This window comes from Macaca nemestrina, chromosome 9 (genome assembly GCF_043159975.1).
Source record: "Macaca nemestrina isolate mMacNem1 chromosome 9, mMacNem.hap1, whole genome shotgun sequence".
In the NCBI taxonomy this organism is placed as follows: domain Eukaryota; kingdom Metazoa; phylum Chordata; class Mammalia; order Primates; family Cercopithecidae; genus Macaca; species Macaca nemestrina.
The window spans coordinates 21,805,478-21,829,755 of NC_092133.1; the positions used below are offsets into that span (position 1 = coordinate 21,805,478).

The window sequence follows — 24,278 nt, forward strand, 5'->3', positions numbered from 1 at the left end:
CATCTGTGCAAAATGGAAATCTTTTTACTGCAGCCTCCATCATAGGCATTTATGAGGACTGAAGAAGACGATGTGTCTAGTCTGTGGAACACAACACAGAGCCTTGTATGTGGTAAGGTATTTAATAACAAATATTAGCCAGTAATCATAGTAATGTTGGAAGTAGTGTCTTCTTGATAAACTTTTTAATCCTTATATTTCCTGCTCAAACTCCATCTCCCCATAAGGTCTAAATATATATATTTTTAAAGACGGAGTTTCACTCTTGTTTCCCGATCTGGAGTGCAGTGGCACAATATTGGCTTACTGCAACCTCTGCCTCCCAGGTTCAAGCGATTCTCCTGCCTCAGCCTCCCGAGTAGCTGAGACTATAGGCAAGTGCCACCATGCCAGGCCAATTTTGTATTTTTAGTAGAGATGGGGCTTCTCTATGTTGGTCAAGCTGGTGTCAAACTCCTGACCTCAGGTGATCCACCCACCTCAGCCTCCCAAAGTGCTGGGAGTACAGGCGTGAGCCACCGTGCCTGGCCTAAAAATGTTTAAGATTGACTTTATTTTAGCAAGTATTATAGTTATCGTAGTCAACTTCGAAGTTGAGTTGTTGATGTATGAATTTCTTCTTCTCTCCCTCTTTAGTCTATGAGCTTCCCAAAGGCAGAGTTTCTGTTTAGTTTTCTTCTCTATTGGAAAATAGGGCAATATCTACCGAGAAATGAAACTTCAACAAATATTTATTGAACAAATAAATGAAAACTGCATTTTATTAATAGTAATTTTCCATATTAGATATCTGGCCTCTCCAACAGGAAGCAGACAGATTTTGGAGCTATCCAATGAATGAAAACAAAGTCAAGTCATCAGGATGTATTGATGATTACTATGGGAAAAAATAAAGTGTCAAGGATAGTTTCTGACTTATGTGACTATATTACTGGAGGTATCTTGAGATGTAAACTATAGGATAAAACAAACTTTGGGGAAAATGCTGGTTCAGTTTTAGACGTGTTGAATTCAGATTTCAGTGGGAAACCAAGGTATCTCTAGCAGGCAGGCATTTGGATGTTGAGACATGGAGCTCAGGAGAGGATCATGGAATGGAGACTGGCTTTGAGAGTAGTCTCCTATAAATACTGTCCCTGAAATTATGGGTGAGGACGAGAGTCTAAGTTTATGCCTTTAGCTGTCTTCTTTTTTTCTGAGAGAACATAGCATATAAGGGATGGCCAGGAGGAAGAAGAACATGAGATAAAGACTGGGAAAGAAGTGCCAGATGTTCAGGAGGGGGTCAAGGAATGTGTGCTATCAGAGCAGCCAAGGGAGAAATCCCTTTAGAGCAGAAGGGAGTAGACAAAGGTGTTAGGTGAGGATCTGCAGAGGATTGAATGACACGGTGGTGTTGGTGAATTCATGGCTCTGGATCAATGGAAACCTTCTTAATGGGACTGGTTTTGTTTCTCCTTCATCTACTCAATCTCAGTCCTCCTCTGCTTGTAGCCAAACACTTTTATTCTGCTTTGCAAAGGCTTTCAACTCATACTTTGGGTTTTGATCCAAAGAGAAAGGTTTGGTTGAAAAGTTATGGACACTAAATTACCTGAACCGTTTCCCCAGAAACCATGGCCATTTTTGTATCTTATCCAGAAGAAGGCTAGAAGTTGGCAGGGTTCATTTGGGGCACAATTGAAACTAAGGAGTGGAAAGTACTATAGTATTAGCAAACACGTGTCTAATACTATATATGAGGTTTCAGTTACTTCTAAAAGTAAGTTTCTTAGGGAGAGAATATTCTGACAAAGTAAAACGTAAGAAAGGAAGTGGGGGCAGGAAAGATTAGAGAGTGCGTGGTCAAGACTGGGAACCTGGGACTGAGAAAGAAACATTGAACTGCATATTTTTCTGAATGCCTGGGTTAGTCAAGCTCATGGATAAGTGATTCTAATTCTATTTCATATTTTACTTCTGATTCCTTAGTCTTCTTTCTTTCTTCTCAGATGGCTTTCAATATCTCATTGCTTTTTAATTTCTGATGGTTATTCTCCCCAGTGTAAGTCATGGTAGTCTCTGCTTAATAAAGAGCCTAGAGAATTTACGAGGTTCCCAAGAAATAGAATGTTGGCTTTCGTTGGTCTAGGTGGTATCCGACAGCTGCCCATTCTGGCACCAGAATGGATTTTAATAAATAGTAATATAGCAATTTCATTCTCTGTTTGAAAAAACAAGGCAAGAAAAGAGATGGAAGCAAACATTAATTTGGTGCCTACAGCATTTGAATCACTGTGTTAAGGGATTTATGGACTTTATTTGATTATTACCAATCAACCTGCAAAAAAATATTATCCCCATTTTACTGATGAGCAAGTTGTGCCTTAGAGAGATGGAATAATTTACCTAACTAGTAAAAAGTAGAGGTCAGACTCAAACTCGAATCTATCTGATTTAGAAGCACATGCTTTGTGTAGCACCCTTGCTCAGTGATGACATCTGACTTTAATACATTTCCTATAGAAAAATAAATTTTCAGAACAGATGCCTTTTGATAAGAGTATTCAGCCTTTATATAAATGCAAATTTTGACTTCTCAGCTGGGATTAGCGTGAGCTGTAAATTAACATGAGACCCAAGTGACTATATATCCTGTTCATTAAAAGGTATGATGCATTGTTTTTCTCCCAAAAGGAGTAATTTTCTCAGGAGTACTTGGGGTCTGAGTTTATTTCCTTCAGGCTTGTCCTCAACAGGCCGCAATTTTAGCTGTTCCCTGGGAACGATTATTCAGATGTCTGAGTTTACAGCTAAATAAGTGTCAAGCTCCTATACTGCAGTATCTGTAACTCATTTTTACCATTGGGAGGGCTTGAGGGTGGCAACAGGAAGCAAAGCTGCACCAGAATGTTTACACTGTGGTAAACATGTTGATAAGTAAGTGTCTTAGAGTGCTAAGGCCGGGGAGTTTGCTCAGGGTGCCGAGGTGCTGCTGGGGTATCCATTGGAATGAGTTTGCCATTAGCCTTAGACATCTACTGCTTCCAGCTGGGGATGGGCCAGGTAGAATCAGAAACTCCTTCCATATCTCTTACAGTAGTTCTTCACTGGTTGTGTGTTTGAGTTGCTTGGGGAATGTGAAAAAAGGTCCTGGAGTTCATGCCACTCCCCAGAGCAATTAAAACAAAATCTCTGGGGGGTCCATGCCTCAGTATTTTTTAATGTTCCCCAGCTGATCTAAATGTCCAACTAAAGGTTGAGTTTCACTGGTTTTTGAAGTTTTCAGTCTAGGAAAATGGTTATCAACTTTGCACGTTGGAATAATCTAGGCAGCTATTGCAAATATACACTCCCAGGCTCCACCTATAAGTTAACTGTTCTTTGGTGGGACTTGAGCACCATTAGTTTTTTGTTTTTTTTTTTTTTTTTTTTTTTTTGAGACAGAGTCTTGCTCTGTCGCCCAGGCTGGAGTGCAGTGGCACAATCTCGGCTCACTGCAAGCCCCACATCCTGGGTTCACGCCATTCTCCTGCCTCAGCCTCCCGAGTAGCTGGGACTACAGGCGCCCGCCACCATGCCTGGCTAATTTTTTGTATTTTTAGTAGAGATGGGGTTTTACCGTGTTAGCCAGGATGGTCTCGATCTCCTGACCTCGTGATCTGCCCACCTTGGCCTCCCAAAGTACTGTGATTACAGGCATGAGCCACCACGCCCGGCCCCAAGCACCACTAGTTTTAAAGAACTTTCCAGCAGTGGTGAGGGCCACTAGTCTAGAACTGAGCTCACCCCAAGAGATGCTGATTAAGTTGATTTGGGGTAGGGCCTCTGACTTTGAATTTCTCCCAAGCTCCTAGGTGATGCTGCTCATCCCTAGACCACTCTATAAGTAGCACTGGCCAAGCATCTACCTTTCCATCCTTACCAGCCAGTGAGCCGTCTAATGAGTTACACAAGACTGAGTAGATGGGAACATACCTTCTATTCTTCAGTGCCAGACAGTTGTCTAATAGTCATCAAATATACAGACTTGAGTGTCAGAAGCTCTTGAGTTTGTTCTCCATCTTCACTTTAAAACTTTCCTGCCGTGGGATATAGGTCAGGGCAAGAAAGGCTACTAATGTCTCTTTAACTATAAAATGCGAATGATAATAGTACCTACTTCATGGAATTATTCTAAGAATTCATAAAAGGCTGCATATAAAGTTGCTGGTTCAGTGCTTGACACATCATAAGCACTCAGTGGTAACCAGTGTTGGATGTGCATTCATGATATACACAGGATATTAAATTTTTCAGTATATTTTAACCTCAGGACCCTTCTATTGAGTGTAACTTACATGGATGCCTCATATATGTAGACTAGGAAAGGTTGAATCCACTCTTGAAGCAGAGATATCTGAATTCCTCTGCTTCTTCACTATTCTTCCACACCCTTAGCCAAGGCAGCAGATGCAACATCTCCTTTGCATATCCCAAGTCTAGTCCAACCTCTTCATTGACAGAAAAGTCCAGAAGGGGCTTCCCCAAGGCCACATGACTAGTAACTAGTAAAGCCCACATCTGACCCGTTGAGACCATTTTAGAAATTTCTCATTGGTCATCAATGACGGAGGAATTAGAACTAGGGGCTACATTCTACTAATTACTCAGTGCTAATGACTCCCTGAGATTTTAAAGTCCTCCTTTTATAAAAGGGGGGCCTTGGCTGGGCGCGGTGGCTCAAGCCTGTAATCCCAGCACTTTGGGAGGCCGAGGCGGGCGGATCACAAGGTCAGGAGATCGAGACCACAGTGAAACCCCGTCTCTACTAAAAATACAAAAAATTAGCCGGGCGTGGTGGCGGGCGCCTGTAGTCCTAGCTACTCAGGAGGCTGAGGCAGGAGAATGGCGTGAACCCAGGAGGCGGAGCTTGCAGTGAGCCGAGATCGCGCCACTGCACTCCAGCCTGGGCAACAGCGTGAGACTCCGTCTCGAAAAGAAAAAAAAAAAGGGGGGCCTTTTATTAAGTGAATTTTTAATTTTTTTAACAAATACATGCTTGTGGTAAAAGAAAAATTTAACACAAAGAAAATGTAAATCTCTCTCCCCATTTTTATGACTCCTATCCCCACTTCTCCAAGTAAATAGTTGCTTTTCAGAAATTGTATGTCTATATAATTGCAATACATAAAATATTTACAAATACATAATCTTTCCCACAAGTGGAAACAAACTACGCATCATGTGCTGTTTTCTAGCTTTTTTTCACTTAATAATTTATCTTGCAAATTATTCCATATAACACACATACATCTACTGTTTTGTTTTTCATGGCTGTAAAATATTTGGTTTTTATTTAGACTGTCTCCCTGGTGATGGACATAAGATTGCTTACTGTTTTAACTATGGCTATGCTTACATATTTGAGCACTGATTCCTAGATTTCTAAAAGTGGATTTTGTGGAGCCAATGTCTGCATGTCAGCATTCCTTTGTGGTACCACACTGCCATTTTCTTTCATAGGCCTGTGAGTCAATCATCCTTGGGGAAAAGGGACTTCCAGGGCTGAAGTCCCAGACTTATTCCACACTAGCCTTTTCATCTTGGCCAGGCTTGTAGAGGCAGAAAGTTTTAGCACCAGCTGTGGGCATTTTGTTCTGAGGACTAAATGAAGCAAATGTTCTATGCTCAGTTCCCACTAGGGAGCTAAACAGATATTTTCAGGCCCAAATTGCTCATGTCTCATTCACCTCCCCCAACCCCCCATTCACTCAGGCTCTCCCAGCTAACCAGTAGCTCCAGTGTCTCTTAAAGGCATAAAATGATATTGCTTCCCGTTAGTCATTCTTTCCACCTGCTCTGGGGGTGGTTCTGAAAATGGAGGCACCTGAAACATATACCCTGATCCATGAATTTCCTGGTAGACAAAGCTGTTCAGTGATTTTTCAAATGATGCAAACAGAAAGGGAGAAATGGTTTAAAGCCATGATTAATGCCACTGTGTCCCTGGCTGCCTAACTTCTTCAGCACATCACTGTAAGTAATTACCTGCCTGATCCTGGACAAGTCCTTCTGTTTGGCTCAAGTCAGCTATTGATCATTTATTTAAGAATTGCATACTCTAGGGAAGGTGAAAAAAAAACTTCCCTAAATTAATTTTTTTGAGCCCTCTGTGCTCATGAATAAAAATCTTTCATTTCAGGCAATTTACATCGGCAACTTCTTAGCTGTGGGAATTTGTTTACCACTTCTGACCCGCTCCTCTGAAAACTGGTTTTCTACCCACTCTGTGAATGGCAGTTTTAAATTGACACATTACATTTTCAAAATTGTATTTGATGTATTGTCTCCTGCTTGCAATGTAGCTCAGTGCTTTGACGTGTACACACTGGTATTCTCCTCCTAAGACTAGAAGCCTCCCAATGTGTGGCTGTTGGTAGCATACACTTCTCTCATGGGTTGGAGATCTGGGTAACACTTTCCTTAACTGGAAGATGCAGGCATGTGGTGATTTTTTAGTAATCAAAGTTTGAAAAATAAGCAAAAAATCCCCTAGCAAATCCAAATAGACCATTTTAGTACCAGCTTTTATTTACTGAAGCTTCCTAACTGTGAGTGTTTATGAGCACTGAGTATAATAAAAACTATTTCTAATAATTTAAAAATATTCCTAAATGTGTAGCTTCTAAGAAAGAAGAGGTACCTTGAGAAAGCGTTCTTACTTCTTTATAGTGTGCAGATCCTTTGTGTGTGTGCTTCTACCTGTTTTGTTAGGCAATCTTAGTATTCCTGTTAATCTGCGAACATTTTCTTGTTATTAATTACTCAGTGCTAACAATTCCCTGGGGTTTTAAAGCAATTTTTTTTTTGACAAGGGATTTGCTGCTACTTAGAGACATAATTCTGTATCACCATTTAACAAGCAGGCCAGAAGTTTCCCTGTGTGTGTGCCATTCATATTAGCTCTAGCAGGCAAGACCACCATACCTGAATGCAGCATCCAAATACAATGAAAGTCAAGTTTAGCTCTGAGGAGCTGAGGCCAGGATACAACATCATGTTCTTGAAGTTATGCTTCTGAAATTTGTCAGCATAACCTAGACTTCTACAACCTGGTGATCATTCAAACTCATTTTTTATATAATTAAGATCTCTCTTGAGTATGTGAGAAGCCAGTTTTCTGTGGCTCCCTCCCCTTAAATTTTGGATTTTCCAAGGTCACAGCCAGAATCCTATTAAGATTCTCTTCTGAAAAAACAAGATTGAAAATGCAGTTGTACTTCCTAAGAGCATGGTCATAAGGTAGGGCTTGGCAGCTGACGAACAGCCTAGGTTAGAATACAGACACAGTGGAGGACTAGCAATATGGCAGTCAGTGGCTCTTGTTGACCTCTTTACTACCTCAGTGAGTTAAAATTTGCTAATCCCGAAACCTCAGGGATATGGTCAAGACCCAGTTTTTCTGTGATCTTGGAAAATGATTTGTGAAAGGAAAAATAATCAGGGCAGAATTTTATCTGTTCCCTGGCCTTAAAAGGGCCATGTGATCTAGATGTGATGGATATTAATGCTCAAAGTCCATGTGTTTCTTTATGTTTTTGAGGAATAAGATTTGATATAGAATTGAGAGAACATTCCTAGGGTAAACTTGAATTTTCCTGTGATCTAAGAGTGACAGGTGAGGCAGGAAAAGTATGCCTTTTAACCAAACTCTGAAGTCTATTTTAAAAAAATGGATATATACAGTAACCACTGTCACGAGCTGGCAAATAAAAAGGAGAGCTAGAATGTTGTATCACTATAGTTAAAAACAACTCCAAGATGCCCGGAAGGAATGCGGACTGTAACAAGAGATTTAAGTGTATTACAAACATATGAAAGAACTTCAGTGAAAGGGGTGGGTGGCTGACCAAGTAACTTTGGAAATTAGTGGCATCTATAAAACTAAAGGTAAAAGCAACTGCATGTAAGCACTGTACTCTAGTTGATAGTTATTTCCCATGGGAGTATGGGTTACGAATTCTGATACTGCTTGACATACTTACTTGAAAAATTAAGTAAATGAATGGCAGATGGTGGGAGCCAGGTTCCATACTCCATACTTGGAGTGGGAATTTACAAATAAGCAAGGGCAGAGACTAGAGTGATCCATTTGGTAATGGATTGCAGTTAGATCAATAAGAACTCATGTTTAGATCGATATAAATACAGATAGTTGAACAGAGAAATATTTTTTAGATACATGTATGTACATGGATGAGTATATACACATACATTTCTTGGTTGTGTCCAATGGGAGAACCTAAAACCAATGACCCCCCAGTAGCAAAGAACATACACCCAGATTTTGGTTTCTGATACCAATCTCCAATAAAAGGAACTAGGGCTTTTTGGAGAAATAGATGTCTCTAGGACTGGGACAAGAAATATGCAAGCTAATCCTATAACATCTTATAGTTTCAGAAAGTAAGAAAGTGCTCAGAAAAACAAAATAATAGGGAATTGTCAAAGAAGCACAAGAGCCAACTGAAAGAGCATGCAATTCACAAAGCAGAATAAATTTGAGCAACAAAATAAATAATATTGGATTATAACCTGAAATATATAATAAATATTCATGAGTCCAGTCTGATATAATTAACTAAATTACTAAATGGAGGATGAGCAGACACTTCTCAAAAGAAGACATTCATGTGGCCAACAAACATGGAAAAGATTTCGACATCACTGATCATTAGAGAAATGCAAACCCAAACCGCAGTGAGATACCATCTCATGCCAGTCAGAATGGCAATTATTAAAAAGTCAGGAAATAACAGATGCTGGTGAGGTTGCAGAGAAAAAGGAACATTTTTGCACTGTTTTGGGGAGTGTAAATTAGTTCAACCATTGTGGAAGACAGTGTGGTGATTTCTCAAAGACCTAGAGGCAGAAATAGCATTTGACCCAGCAATCCAATTACAAGGTATATGCCAAAAGGAATATAAATCATTCTGTTTAAAGATACATGCATGCATATGTTCGTTGTAGCACTATTCACAAGAGCAAAGATACAGAATCAACCCAAATGCCCACCAATGATAGACTGGATAAAGAAAATTCCATATACACCATGGAATACTATGCAGCCACAAAGGGGAATGAGATTATATCCTTTTCAGGGACATGGATGGTGCTAGAAGCTGTTATCCTCAGCAAACTAGTGCAGGAATGGAAAACCAAATACCACATGTTCAGTGAGAGCTGAACAATGAGAACACATGGACACATGTGGGGGAACAACACACACTGAGGCCTGTTCTGGCTGCAGGGGGAGGGAAAGAATCAGGAAGAATAGCTAATGGATGCTGGGCTTAATACCTAGGTGATGGGTTGATCTGTGCAGCAAACCACCATAGTATAGGTTTACCTATGTAATAAACCTGCACATCCTGCACATGTACCCCAGAAGTTAAAAGTTGAAGGAAAAAAAAAAAAAAACAAATGGAGAAGAGGAGACAAATTGCTCATGGCAGAATAATTCCAAATAATTTTTGTAGATAGTGTACCCTATGGAGAAGGAACATAAGTCCCCACTCTGTAAGCGTGGGCTATGCACAGTGACTTCTTTCCGAAGAGTACAATATGGAAAAAGGACTAAGTGAAGAGTAACATTACAGTGGAGAAACCTGAAACATACTACTTCAGTCTGGTGGTCAAGGTCAACATCAGTAGTGACATCGTGTGGGTTACATATATCCTTGACATAATGAAAATAGTACTTTCGCTATTCCTCCCTAAAATATACAACTCCAGCATAATCATAAGAAAAACATCAGGTAAATTTCAATACAGGGGCATCCAGTAGCATATCTGGCCAATACTCAAAATTGTTGAAGTCATCAAAAATAAGGAAACTGAGAAATTGTCACAGCCAAGAGGAGCCTAAAGGAGACATGACAACTAAATGTATTATATCCTGGATGGGATTATGAAACAGAAAAAGGATATTAAGTAAAAACTAAGAAAATATGAGTAAATTATGAACTTTGGTTAATAGTGTATCAGTATTATCAATATTTGTTCAGTAACTGCAACAAATGTACCACACTATTGTGAGATGTTAATAATAGGGGAAACTGTGTGCTGGGTGGTATATGGGAACTCCGTACTATGTTCTCAATTTTTCTGTAAATCTGTTCTAAAAATGAAGTCTATTAAAAGAAAACTTGAATCTTAATGTCGTACAGCAATGTTTTAATTTTCACTTCTGCTCCATGTACACCTCAGTTTAGTTGGGGCTCACTCCCGCTCCCTCACTCCAGCACACTGGCTCCTGGAACCTTGACATCTAACTGTAGTCACCATGGAAGGCAGACAAAATGGGTATATTATTCACTAACAAAGCTTTCTAGAAAGTGATTATGTCATTTCTGCTCACATTTCATTTGGGAAAATGAATGACAAGGTCACACCTAATTTCCAGGGGGCTGGGAAATGCAATTCCTCATATTCCCAGAAGAAGGAGAACCAGACATATTGGTGACCAGCAAACTATTTTATTGCTTTTTCAATGCAATTCTGCAGTTCTTGTTGAAAACAAAAAGTCATCACCCCACTTCCACAATTTGTCACCCACTCTCTGATTGTGAGAAATACAAAAAGGTTAAAGACATAGTTGCTGCCCTTGGGGAATCTACACTTTGGTTGTGAAAAATGAGATAATCATGCAGTGACTCAGGAGACATCCCAGGGCTGGTTAAAAAAAAAATTGTATCCAATGATGAGTATGGCTTAATGTATATTCTGAATTATCAGAGGGGAGAGTTCCCTTCAGGCTGGGAAGGGGTGGCTTCTTGACAGGTAAGCTTCACAAAAGAGTTAAGATGGATCAGTGCATCAGGAGAAGGAAATGACTTGAGAAGATGCCAGGGAGCCAACAGTGGAATTGTGGAGTGCTGGATAGAAAAAGATGGCAAACTGGCTCCACTCAAAAAACTGCTCTACTCAAATATAAGACCTTTGAGAAGGCTAGGCTAAATATACCTCATCTGCATTTAGCACCACGCCAAACACAGAGAATGGATTCTGAAAGTATTTCGTTGGCTTGAATGACATTTGGGGGCTATGAGTATGCCAGGAAGTCATGATGGGTATAAGCAGATGGAAGCAGACAGTAGAGTACTGTGAATGCTGGACCAGGAAAGTAAGCCCATTTCTAGTAGTAAATAGGATGTTGCTTTTCTACTGAGAATGGAGGAGACTAACATTTCTTGAACTTCTTTGTGTAAGCCACTGTACTAAGTTCTTCAGATATATGTAGAGATATTTAACCCCTACCCCTTTCCCTAAGACCTCATACATTAATCTCTTTTAATGGAGTATGGAATTTATTGAAATTAGATGTAAAAAGAGGGTATTTGGAAATACCAACTAAGGTAGAAGAGAAACAGGGTCTCCCTAAGAGCCTCTAGAGGGGAATATATCCCTCCCAATACCTTAATTTTAGTCCAGTGAGACCCATGTCGAACTTCTAATCAACAGAACTGTATGATCATAAATGTGTGGTTTTTTTTGGAACCACTATGTGGATTTATTACAGCAATGGAAAACAAATACAGAGACCTTTAGCTTAATAACACACAGGAAATGTACTAAGAGAAGACTTGTCTCAACTGTGCAAAATGGCTGCATATCATGAGATGTTTTTCCTTCTATATTTTAAGGGACGCCCTAACCCCCAGTATTTCCCTCACATCCACTCACTACTTAAGTGAGGGCCTATGGATTGAAGGAGAGGGTAGCAGAAAAACTAAAGGGACATAGGAGCCCTGGAGAGAAGGGAGGAAATTAAGGCAAGTTCCAAGAGGGTTGATGCTCTTCAGCATCTGTAAGGGAGTAGCCATGTAAAATGGCCATGAAAGCTGCAGCGGAAGTCCAAGACTTGGTAGGGAGCTAGTGATGAGTAGAATAAAGAACAACTACTCCCAAGGCCCTACTTTTTTTTTTTTTTTTTTGAGACGGAGTCTTGCTCTGTTGCCTAGGCTGGAGTACAGTGGCGCAATCTAGGCTCACTGCCAGCTCTGTCTCCCGGGTTCACGCAATTTTCCTGCCTCAGCCTCCCGAGTAGCTGGGACTACAGACACCTGCCACCACGCCCGGCTAATTTTTTTTTTTGTTTGTTTTCTTTTTTTTTTTTTTTGTAGAGACTGGGTTTCACCATGTTAGCCAGGATGGTCTCAATCTCCTGACCTCATGATCCGCCCGCCTCAGCCTCCTAAAGTGCTGGGATTACAGGCGTGAGCCACCATGCCCGGCCAGCCCTACTTTTTATTTTTAAGACTTCACAAAGACTGAAAAATAAAACTCACACCTTAAGTGAAAGACTGTTTTGGACATTCTGGATGACAATGGCTAGCATGAGCAGCTAGCCATTCGGGTATTTGGCTGGGTTTCACATATGTTATTCTGTTTAATTCTCATAGCCACCCAGGAAGAGTTACTCATCATTATGCTAATGTTGCAGGTGAGTAGGCAGGAGTTCCAAGAAGTGGGGTGATTTGTCTAAGTTCACACAGCTGGACAGTGGAAGGGCCTCCAGGTTCCAATCTAGATCTTTCCAATTCCCAGACTTATTGGTTTAGCCAAGCTCTTGTGTACTAAGTAGTGAATTAGACAATGATGTGTGATTGGTGTGAGACTGGAGGACTGGAAGACAAGGTATTACAGCGGGATATGTAAGGACACTGAGAGCTTGTACAGAAGTGGGTGTTCAGATGGACTGGCAGCAGAAGCCTTAAAAAGAAATACTGATGCTACCTGGAGACTGGCAATGGAGAAATAAAAGAAGAGGGGTTGACAATTGCAGTTGGGTATTGCAGCCCATTTCACAATGTCTTGTTTTCTACTGGGGCCTCCAGACATGTGATAGACCCCTTTAGGCAACTAGTACTTCAGAAGATAGTTGGCCAGTGGGTACCAAGACATCTTTAAGGGAGAGAGGCAGCATGGAACAGTAATGTTTAGCCTTTGTACTGCCTTTGTTTGACTATTTGTTAAGCAAACTTTTACTCATTCCCCTCTTCACTGCTTATCCTGATGCCTGTTGTATAGATGGACATTAAGAGTTCTCTTCTGCTTTTATCGTCGGTTTGCAGGAGGCACCCCTGAAAGTTCCAGTGCTTCTAGAGGATCCATACCTGAGAATATTCACTTCTCCACTTTTTCTTCTTAGAGGACAAGTTTAGGCCAAGTTTTCTAATTATTTGTAAATAAAACAAAGAAAAAAAAGTGATTTTGTTTCAAAATGCACCTCAGCATCACAGAATGCCATTTATCCCTTCTCACTTCAGCTGAAGTGATTAATATTCAAGTTGGTGCTCTGTAAAGATGAAGCTTACTGTGTATTCTCCAGCCATTTATGCTAATTGTAGCCTCTCATTTGTATTGAAAGATTCATAAAAGTATCAGGAGACACTTTATACTGAATTAAAAACTATTGAACTGGGTGTTTCACGGCTCCTGCTCAGAAAAGAACAATTATTAAAATGTATTATTCAATTAAACATAGGAATCAATATCTGTCTGCAAAACTTGAGAGTAAAAGCAGAAGTACTACCAGTTAGGAGGGATGCATTAAATCTGACAGCTGTAGCACACTGAATGTTATGTGAACTTGAGTAAGGGAGTAGAGAAAAAGTGGAAAAATTCTAGCTTGTTCTGCCTTCCCTTTCCCTAGTAGGTAGAAGCACTTCTGTCTGGTCAAGGAAGAAGCCTGTTGGATTTCTAGTAGTATCCTATTTATTCTTCCAGAAGAGATCTATCATCCTGTTGGTTAGAAAGCCACCTGCAGACACTTAATCCAAAGGGAAAATAACATACCAAAGGAGAAAGCCAGGAAAATGGACCAGAATGAAAGATTCCTGGTTGAGAGCAGATCTTCTAGACTCAAATTTCCCCTCTCCTAGGAAACATTAACCAATTAAGCCCATTCTCCAAATTATCAGCACTGTCCCTTACTTAGGCCTCCACCTAAACTCAGACTGTTTGTCACTGTATTTGGTGGGTTTTGAACTCACCTGCCCTCTTTATTTTGCTGAAAACGGATTGAGCGAAGCCATCCAGCAAGTCCAGAGCCACCTGGTATAGAGTCTTGGCCCCTTGGTTCCAAGTACATTAGATGTGTGCTGGCTGCTGCTTTCTGCTTCCTGGCTTGGCTAGAGCTTTGTAGAACACACATTACATAAGAATGGAAAATAGCTAGGAGAAAGGAAAAATAAATGGCATTATTTTCAAAACCTCTAACCAAAAAGTTTTGTTTGCTGTCTAAATAAAGCAGCCTGCTCTCATGCGTCTGGAAATTTGGCATTTGGGATGCATAATATAGAAACCAGCATCTACTGCCTCAGGAGAATGTCAAGTCTGAGGAATAGATTTTCCCTAGGCCAAAGTGTCTGGCATGTAGTAGGTCCTCAATAAATACGGAATGAAACCTGGATCTGATCATCACCTCTGGAGGATTTCCATGACTGGCCAGGGATGAGGCTGTGTCAACATTCAGTAACACGTTGGAAAAGTTCTCAAAATGAGAACACGTGAAGTTGGTGTGGTCATTGTTTGTTCATTCTCTCAACAGCCACTCAGATAGAGCAGTTTTGCTTCTTGGTTTGGTTTGTTAAATAGGTGTTGAGCGTCCGGATTGCCAGGTGCTGTCCTAGGCACTGTGAATGTCATGGGCCAAACCCAAGCTGAGAAATTTGTAAATGCCATCTTGTGGTAACGCTATGAGAAAGTATTACTATCCTCAGCTTACAGGTGAGAAAACCGAGGCACAGAGAAAGAAGCAGGTACTTTTTTAAGGTCGTATAATTAGTAAATGTCAGAGCAAGAATTTGAACATATATCTGTCTAGATTCATACCTCATGTTCTTGAGCACTGCTCTTATAAGGAGTAGAGAGGGCAAGATCTCCTGCTGGGGAAGGGTAAAGCTGAAGTCAGTACTCACTCTTTCCTCATCTTGCTGGCGGAAAGCAAAAAATGCATGACAGCTATCGTCTTCACTGACAAATTTGAAGGTGGGAGAGCCAGTGGAACAGGAAAGCCCTGGGCCCCAGCCCTCTCCCAGCACTTGAATCCCACAAAGCCTAACCCTCCTTTCTTCCCTCAACTTTGGCTGCCTAATGAGGTCTCCAGATGTTGGGGTTTAGGCAGGGTCTACTTCAAGGGTCCGGCCTGCCTCTCTATTAGAGCTTTGGGGATCAATCAGAGGGGGGAATCTATCAGGGGAGTAACAGAACCAATCCATTGCCAAATATGCCTGATCATTATTTGGTGAGCAGAATGACTCCCACACCTGATTTGTCAGCCTGGCTTAAGAATGGGCCACACAGGGAGATGCTACAGTAGCCCTGACTGCCTGGTAACCAAATGGAACCTGGAAGACTTCATTACCCTCCGTTTTTACACTTATTCAAAACCTAATTATTGTTGTTGCCTCCCACTGCTCAGGATTGAACTGGCTGACAACTTATTATGCATGTGTTCGCCTTTTCTGTCACCTAAAGACATGTGTCAGCTGTGGCCTTCCAGAACTAAAGGGATTAGTAATAAGCAAGAGATGAGTGAGGCTGAGCAGAGAGATGACCTCTGATTATGAAGCTGGATGTGTTAGAAATGTTGGTTTACTAGTGTGTGCTGTGATGTGGTGTCCCAAGGAGGTGGGTTGATTCTGAGAAAAAAGTTCGAAACAAATGAAACAAAGAGAATTATTTTACACAAATACAGTGCTTGCCATACACTCACATATGCAACCTCATTGGACTCTGATATGATTTGGGATCTGTGTCCCCACCAAATCTCATGTTGAAATGAAGTCCCCAGTAGTGAAGGTGGGACTTTGTGGGAGGTGTTTGCATCCTGAGGGCAGATTTCTCATGAATGGTTGGGCACCATCTCCTTGGTGCTATCGTCATGATAGTGAGTGAGTTATTGCAAGATCTGGTTGCTTAAAAGCGTGTGGCACTTACCCCCCACTTTCTCTCTTGTTCCTTCTTTTGCCATGTAAAGTGCCTGCTCCTGCTTCACCTTCTGCCTCGAGTAAAATCTCCCTGAGGCCTCCCAGAAGCTGAGCAGATGCCAGCACCATGCTTGTACAGTCTGTAGAACCTTGAGCCTATTAAACCTATTTTAAATTACCTGATCTCAGGTATTTTACCTAATACCTAGATGGTATTCCTTTATAGCAATGCAAGAATGGCTAATGCAGACTCTCACCCCCTATTGAAAGATTTATGCTTTATGGTTTCAGACCTATATCCCCTTTAGAGGGAATCAGCCCTTTCTTTACCGAGCCACTTGCTACGAAAGCAGCTATAAACCGATTATTCATATGGAAATTATATAATTCATATCTTAAGCCAGAACACTTTTTGAGAGTGAAAGGGAATAGTAAAATGATTAGTAGGCATTAGCTGATCCATAGCAGGTATAAACTGGGACTCTCCTGGGCAAACCAGGATGTATGGCATAGAGTTAGACACAAGTGAACGCATTGATACCGCCCCCTAGTAAGAATAAACAAAAAACTTTCTGCAAGCAGCACCTAATTTTTAAGAATAAAGGGAGGCTGTGTAGCATAAAATGTGGGATTTCATCTGCTTTTTGACCTGTAGGGTCAGCAGCCTTCACAGTCCGTACCACTGGAGATTGCAACGTTTCCATAGCATCAGATGAGAAGAAAAGATGGCAATAGGCAATAGAACTGAGTAGGAATCTGGGAAGCAGCAGCTTGTCACTGCCAAAAGGACTAGGCTAAAGAGGGAGCTGGCTGGGAAGAGTGATCCCATGTACAAAGGACTCACTAAACAATAAAGAAGAAATATCTTAGTGTCTTCCCAACAGTAGCCAATCTAGGACTCCAGTGCCTTCCCATCCTTTCCCATCCAGGCTACTGGATTGCTGAACTGATAATGCAATTTATATCATCTAGGCCTCCAAGTTAAGATTTCAGTGGAGGATTCTCAAAGCAAATAGTGATTCAGTATAAACAGGACCAAGGGGAACACAACTAGCTTCAGGACAAATACCAAGTTTGGAGAAGCAACTCAAGATGTGAAAACAGAAAGCTGCAGAGCTCCATAGAACCTATGACAAAAAAGAAGAGCATTGCTTTTGAGGAGCTTAGGAAGAGTTCGGTTTTGAATGACACAGATTCAATTTTTGACACAATGGTGTTTCATAAGCTTTAAAAGATGTTCCCTATAAAAATTAGATGGCATTAGCAATGAAAATAGCTAACACTTACTGAGTGCTCACTATGTGCCAGGTACCATTCAAAACATTTTACATGTATTTTCTCATTTAGGCAGGATGTAGGTAGACTTAAAAGGAAACCAGATGAATTTAAATAGATTAAAACTGAAACTATAATTGCAATGGAAGAATTTTAATCAGTATTACAAATACCAAAGGACTGATTTTATACCTGGGAAAAATCAAATATTTGCCACAGAATAAATTCTCTGGCATAGAAAAGAATGTCTTTTTAAACACAAAAAGGAAAAAGAATGCAATTATTAAATATTATGACATCAACATACATAAAGCAAAGGCTAAAAAACACAAGAAAATGACAGATAAACAAAAAGTTGGCAAGTTTTGCACATTTCTTTGCGTTTGACAGACCAAAGAGATTAAATAGGCAATTAGAGATTCTGAAAAATAACATTTGAAGGTTAATTTAATAAATACATCCCAAATTTTATACCCTATAATGTACCTTTCTTATTCTAGCTCAAACAAAACATGTATAAAAATAGCACATATATTAAGCAATAAAGTTCCAAATTATTTTAAAAAATCACAAATTGAGTAGATCATATTCTCTACCTTTAAAGCAATACTTTTCTACCCAAAAGGCAATAACATGATAGCAAGAAGGAGAAGTGTCAAGCAAAGAGGGAAAAGCACCTTATAAGACAAACAGATCAGCCAAACCATATCATCTCACCTCTGGCCCCTCCCAAATCTCACATTTCAAAACACAATAATACCTTCTCATCAGTCCCCCAAAGTCTTAACTCATTCCAGCATTAACCCAAGAGACCAAGTCCAAAGTTTCATCTGAGACAAGGCAAGTCCCTTCTGCCTATGAGCCTATAAAATCAAAAGCAAGTTAATTATTTCCTTGATACAATGGGGGGTATAGACATTGGGTAGTTACACCCATTCCAAATGGGAGAAATTGGCTAAAATGAAGAGGCCATAAGCCCCATGCAAGTCCACAATTCAGTGGTGCAGTCAGATCTTAAAGCTCCAAAATGACCTGCTTTGACTCCATGTCTCACATCCAGGTCATGCTGATGTGGGCTTCCATGGCCTTAAGCAGCTCTACCCTTGTGGCTTTTCAGGGTACAGCCCCCTCCCAGCTGCTTTCATGGGTTGGCATTGAGTGTCTGCAGCTTCTCCAGGTGCATGATGCAAGCTGCTGAAGGATCTACCATTCTGAGGTCTGGAGGACTATAGTCCTCTTCTCACAGCTCCACTAGGCAGTGCCCCAGTGGGGACTCTGTGTGGGGGCTCCCACCCCACATTTCCCTTTTACACTGCGCTAGTGGAGGTACTGCATGAGGGATCCACCCCTGCAGCAAACTTCTGCCTGGACAGCCAGGCATTTCCATAGATCCTCTGAAGTCTAGGCGGTGGTTCCCAAACCTCAGTTCTTGACTCCTGTGCACCCTCAGGCCAAACACCACATGTAAGCTACCAAGGCTTGGGGATTGCAACTTCTGAAGCAACAGCCTGAGCTGTACGTTGGCCCATTTTAGCCATAGCTGGACACAGGGCACCAAGTCCTGTGACTGCACAAAGCAGCAAGGCCCTGGACCAGCCCACAAAATCATGTTTTTCCTTTGAGGCCTTTAGACCTGTAATTGGAAGGGCTGCTGTGAAGACTTCTGACATGCTCTGGAGGCATCTTCCCGATTGTCTTGGTTATTAACATTTGGCTCCTCATTACTTAAGCAAATTTATGCAGCTGGTTTGGATTTCTCAGAAAATGGGTTTTTCTTTTCTATCACATTGTCAGGCTGCAAATTTTGAACTTTTGTGCTGTGCTTCCCCTTTAAACATAAGTTCCAATTCCAAACGATATCTTTGTGAATACATAAAACTTAATGCTTTTAACGGCACCCGAGTCACATCTTGAATGCTTTGCTGTTTAGAAATTTCTTCCACCAGATAACCTAACATCATCGCTCTCAAGTTCGAAGTTCCACAGATTTCTAGGGCAGTGGCAAAATGTCACCAGTCTCTTCGGTAAAACAGCAAGAGTCACCTTTATTCCAGTTCTCAACAAGTTTCTCATCTCCATCTGAGACCTCAGCTTTGGCTTCATTGTCTGTATCACTATCACTATCAGCATTTTAGTCAAAGCCATTTAATAAGTCTCTAGGGAGTTCCAAATGTATCCACATCTTCCTGTCTTCTGAGCCCTCTAAGTCTCTAGGAAGTTCCAAACATTCCCACATTTTCCTATCTTCTAAGCCCTCCAGACTGTTCCAACCCCTGCCTGTTACCCAGTTCCAAAGTCACTTTCACATTTTTGGGTTTCTCTATAGCAGCACCCCGCTCTCTACAGTACCAATTTGCTGTATTAGTTCACTCTCATGCTGCTATAAAGAACTGCCCATAAATGGGTAATTTATAAAGGAAAGAAGTTTAATTGACTCACAGTTCCACATGGCTGGGGAGGTCTCAGGAAACTTACAATTGTGGCAGAAGAGGGAGCAACCATGTCCTTCTTCACATGATGGCAGGAAGGAGAAGTGCTGAGCAAAAAGGGAAAAGGCCCTTATGAGACCATTAGGTCTCATGAGAACTCACGCACTATCATGAGAACAGCAGCACTGGGGTAACTGCCCCCATGATTCAGTTACCTCCCACTGGGTCCCTTTCACAATGTGTGGGGATTATGGGAACTAATTCAAGATAAGATTTGGGTAGGGACACAACCAAACCATATCATTTGGAAAATGTAAATACACTAAATAAATCTTGGTCAAAAATAAAGGCAAAAACAAATTATATAGAATTTAAAAATTAATAATGATAAGTATGGAAATGTATATCTAAAGCTAAACTCAAAAGTAAACTATTATCCTTAAACACTTTTATTCTTATAAAAAGAAAAATAAGCTAAATACCATAAGTAAGGAATTAGATAAGAAAAACAATAGGAAACAGGAGATAGAAATTAATGTAGATAAAACAGAAATAAATTTTTTACAGGAAATTTTTTTTTAAACTTCAAGGTAAGTGATAAATTTAATACTACATGAGTTGTTACAGAAAATAGAGAAAGACAGTTTATTTTATTGGCTTAAACCTGAAATTAAAACCTGAGAGTGGGCATATCAATCATAATAGTATATTTGTGATTTGGAAAATAGTTTAATAGTAAGAATAAATAAAAATGAAATCATGATGGTTAATATGTCAACTTGATTGCATTCAGGGATACCAGCAAGCTGGTCAATCATTATTTTGGGGAGTGTCTGTGAAGGTGTTTCTGGAAGAGATTAGCATTTGAATCAGTAGACTGAGTAAAGAAGACCCACTCTCACCAATATAACAGGGTTTTATCCAATCCATTGACAGTCTGAATAGAAGAAAAGTGTTAGAGAAAGGTGAATTTGCTCTCTCTTCCGGATCTGGGACGCCCATATCCTCCTGCCTTCAGGCATCAGGGCTCCTTTGGACTCTGGGACTTAGAGTAACAGATCTCAGATTTGTATTACTTTGGACTGAGAGTCACACCATTGGCTCCTCTAGTTCTCAGGCCTTCAGACTCAGAGTGAATTAAACCACTGGATTTCTTGAGTCTCCAGCTGGCAGGCAGTATATCATGGGACTTCCCAGCTTCTATCATGATGAAGCCAATTACCATAATAAATTTTCTTTCTTTTCTTTTCTTTTATTTTTTCTTTTCCTTATTTCTTTCTCTCTCTCTCTTTCTTTCCTTTTCTTTTCTATATTTCTTATCTTTCTTATCATCTTTCTATCTTTTTCACTGGAAAACCTTAACTAATACACACATTATATGGTTTGTAGGTTTTGTTCCTTCAAAATCTCATATTAAAATGTGACCTCCAATATTAGAGGTGGGCCTAGTGGGAGGTGTTTGGGTCACAGAGGCAGATGTCTCATAAATGGCCTGGTTCTGTCCTCATGATAATGAGTGAATTCTCATTCTGTTAGTTCATGCAAGACCTGAATATTTTAAAAAACCTGGCACCGCCTTCTCCTCTCTCCTGTGCTCTCTCTCTCCATGTCACATACTGCCTCCCTTTACCTTCTGCATACATTTGTATTGTGGTTATATGACATCATACATTTATCGAAACCCATAGAGTTTAAACACAGTGAACCTTAATGTAAACTATGGACTTTGGATAACATAGATATGTCAATGTTAGTTCATTGATTACAACAAATGTACTCCACTGATGGAGGATGTTGATAGTGGGGAGTGTTTGTGTGTCTGGGGGTGGGGATGAAGATATGTGGGAATTCTTTTCACTTTCAACTCAGTTTTTTTTTTTTTTTTTTTTTTGACATGGAGTTTTGCTCTTGTTGCCCAGGCTGGAGTGCAATGGCTCAGTCTTGGCTCACTGCAACCTCCACCTTCCAGGTTCAGGCGATTCTCCCACCTCAGCCTCCCAAGTAGCAGGGATTACAGGCATGCGCCACTATGCCTGGCTAATTTTATATCTTGTTTTTAGTAGATATGGGGTTTCTCCATGTTGGTCAGGCTGGTCTCAAACTCCTGACCTCAGGTGATCCACCCATCTCGGCCTCCCAAAACGCTGGGATTACAGGTGTGAGCCACCCTGCCTGGCCCCCAACTCAGTTTGTGAATCTAAAACTGCTCTAAAAATAAAGTCTATTAATTTTAAAACAAAAACAAAAGTGATCCTAAAATTTTACTAATGCGATTAAAAGAATTAAAAAGTTGACATATTATAAAAGGGATTCAAAAAGGGATTCCTTTTTGTTAGTAACGGTGGTCTTTCCAGAAAACCCAAAAGAACCAAACTGAAAGAAAAAAAATTGAAACTAATGAGTACAGAAAATTGATTGGTTACAAAGTAGATATAGAGAAGTCACTTTATACTAGTAAAAACTAGAAAGAAAATGCCAAATTAAAGATTTCATGCACAATGATTACTAAAAATAAAAAAATTACAAATCTCATAAAACATATATGTAGATTCTATATATAGAATCTATAAAAATATCTTAAAAACTTTTAAAACACTTATAAACATATTTCAAAAAAGTGAATAAAGCATCATTTACTGGATGAAAAGTTTCAAGATTTTGAAAATTACTATTCTACAAACTTTAAATTCAGTTAATATCAAAATTTGAATAAGGCACTTTTAAAAATGAAAAATGGATAATCAAATTCATCTAGAAAAAAAAAGATGGGTATAGCTAAGCACATTTTGTAAAAAAGATAATGTGATAGGCCAAGAGATTCCTTGCTCTACAAGACATTAAATAAGGTTTTTCAAGTAACAATAAACAAAATAGCATGAAATGAGAATAGCAGTGGGTAAGTAATGAAATAGAGTGGAAATTCTAGAAACAGACCCAAGGTTAAAAAGGTATTTAGTACATGATATACGTGGCATTGCAAATTGTCAAAATGGACTGTTCACTCAATGATGTCCATACAGCTGGTTAACCATTTGGGAAAGTGTATATATACACACAAATATACCTATAAATGTATATATACACATATACACACATGTGTATACATATACATACATATATACATATTATGTAATATGTGTATACACACACATATACATTTTCTGTAATATATATGTGTATACACACACACAGTACCTTTTATAACAGTTTTGGTCAATAAAAGACCACATGTAGGATGGTGGTCTCATAAGAATATAATGAAGCTGAAAAATTCTATTGCTTAGTGAGGTTGTAATGTTGCAGTGTAACACGTTACTCCATGTTGGTGGTGATACTCATGGTTACAAAACTGCTGAGCTGCTAGTCAGCTGAAAGTTGAGTATATATAATTATGTACGGTATAAAATACCCGATAACAATAATAAACAACTTATGTTACTGGTTTAGGTATCTGCTATACTATACTCTTTATTGTTAGTTTAGATTGTACAGGCCGGGCGCAGTGGCTCACGCCTGTAATCCCAGCACTTTGGGAGGCTGAGATGGGTGGATCACGAGGTCAGGAGATTGAGACCATCCTGGCTAACATGGTGAAAGCCCGTCTCTACTAAAAATACAAAAAATTAGCCAGGTGTGGTGGTGGGCTCCTGTAGTCCCAGCTACTCGGGAGGCTGAGGCAGGAGAATGGTGTGAACTTGGGAGGCGGAGCTTGCAGTGAGCCGAGATTGCACCACTGCACTCCAGCCTGGGTGACAGAGCGAGACTCCATCTCAAAAAAAAAAAAAAAAAAAAAAGATTGTATTCCTACTTGTGTAAAAATAAGTTAACTGTGAAACAGCCTCAGGCAGGTCCTTCAGGAGGTATTCCAGAAGAAGGTGCTGTTGTCATAGGAGATGACAGCTCCATGTGTTTTATCGCCCCTGAAGACCTTGCGGTGCGGCAAGTCATGGAGATGGAAGATAGTAATACTGGTGATTCTGACCCTGTGAGACTAGTGTATGTGTTTCTGTCTTAGTTTTTAACAAACAATTTTAAAAGTAAAAAATACATCAAAAATTTTAAAATAGAAAAAGTATAGAATAAAAATATAAAGAAAAAATATTTTTGCACAGCTGTACAATGTGTTTTAAACTAATTGTTATTACAAAAGAGTCCAAAAGCTAAAAATTTAAAAATATATAAAGTAAAAAGTTATAAGCTGAGGTTAATTTATTATTGACAGAAAAAAAGCTTTTAAATAAATGTAGTATAGTCTAAGTACACAGTGCTTATGAAGTTTATAGTAGTGTTTGGTAACATCCTAGGCCTTCAGATTCACTCATCACTGACTCACCCACTCACCCACTCACCCAGAGCAACTTCCAGTCCTGTAAGATCCATTCATGGTAAGTGCCCTATACAGGTATACCAATTTTAACCTTTTATACTGTACTTTACCTTTTTTATGTTTAGAGATGTTTAGATACACAGATATTTACCACTGGATTCCAATTGCCCACAGAATTAAGTAGGGTAATATGCTGTACAGGTGTATGGCCCAGGAGCAATGGACTGTGTCATGTTGCTTAGGTGTGTAGGATGCTATACCATCCCAGTTTGTGTAAGGACACCCTGTGAT

At 39.9% G+C, this 24,278-nt stretch overlaps 1 long non-coding RNA gene across 3 annotated transcripts in view; it reads right to left on the reverse strand.

Moving 5' to 3' along the window:
• Positions 1-2,086: 2,086 nt before the first annotated feature.
• The window catches only part of LOC139356191 (uncharacterized), a 30,401-nt gene continuing 8,209 nt past the window's right edge, over positions 2,087-24,278 (reverse strand). For 2 of the 3 annotated variants that reach the window (XR_011607642.1, XR_011607644.1), the window contains 2 exons: positions 14,019-14,199; positions 12,630-13,197 (listed from right to left, as the gene is read on the reverse strand). This is a non-coding gene — a long non-coding RNA (uncharacterized lncRNA). Of the gene's footprint in view, positions 2,204-3,957; positions 4,062-12,629; positions 13,198-14,018; positions 14,200-24,278 lie in introns of those variants that run through there. The other variant, XR_011607643.1, reaches the window with a different exon arrangement.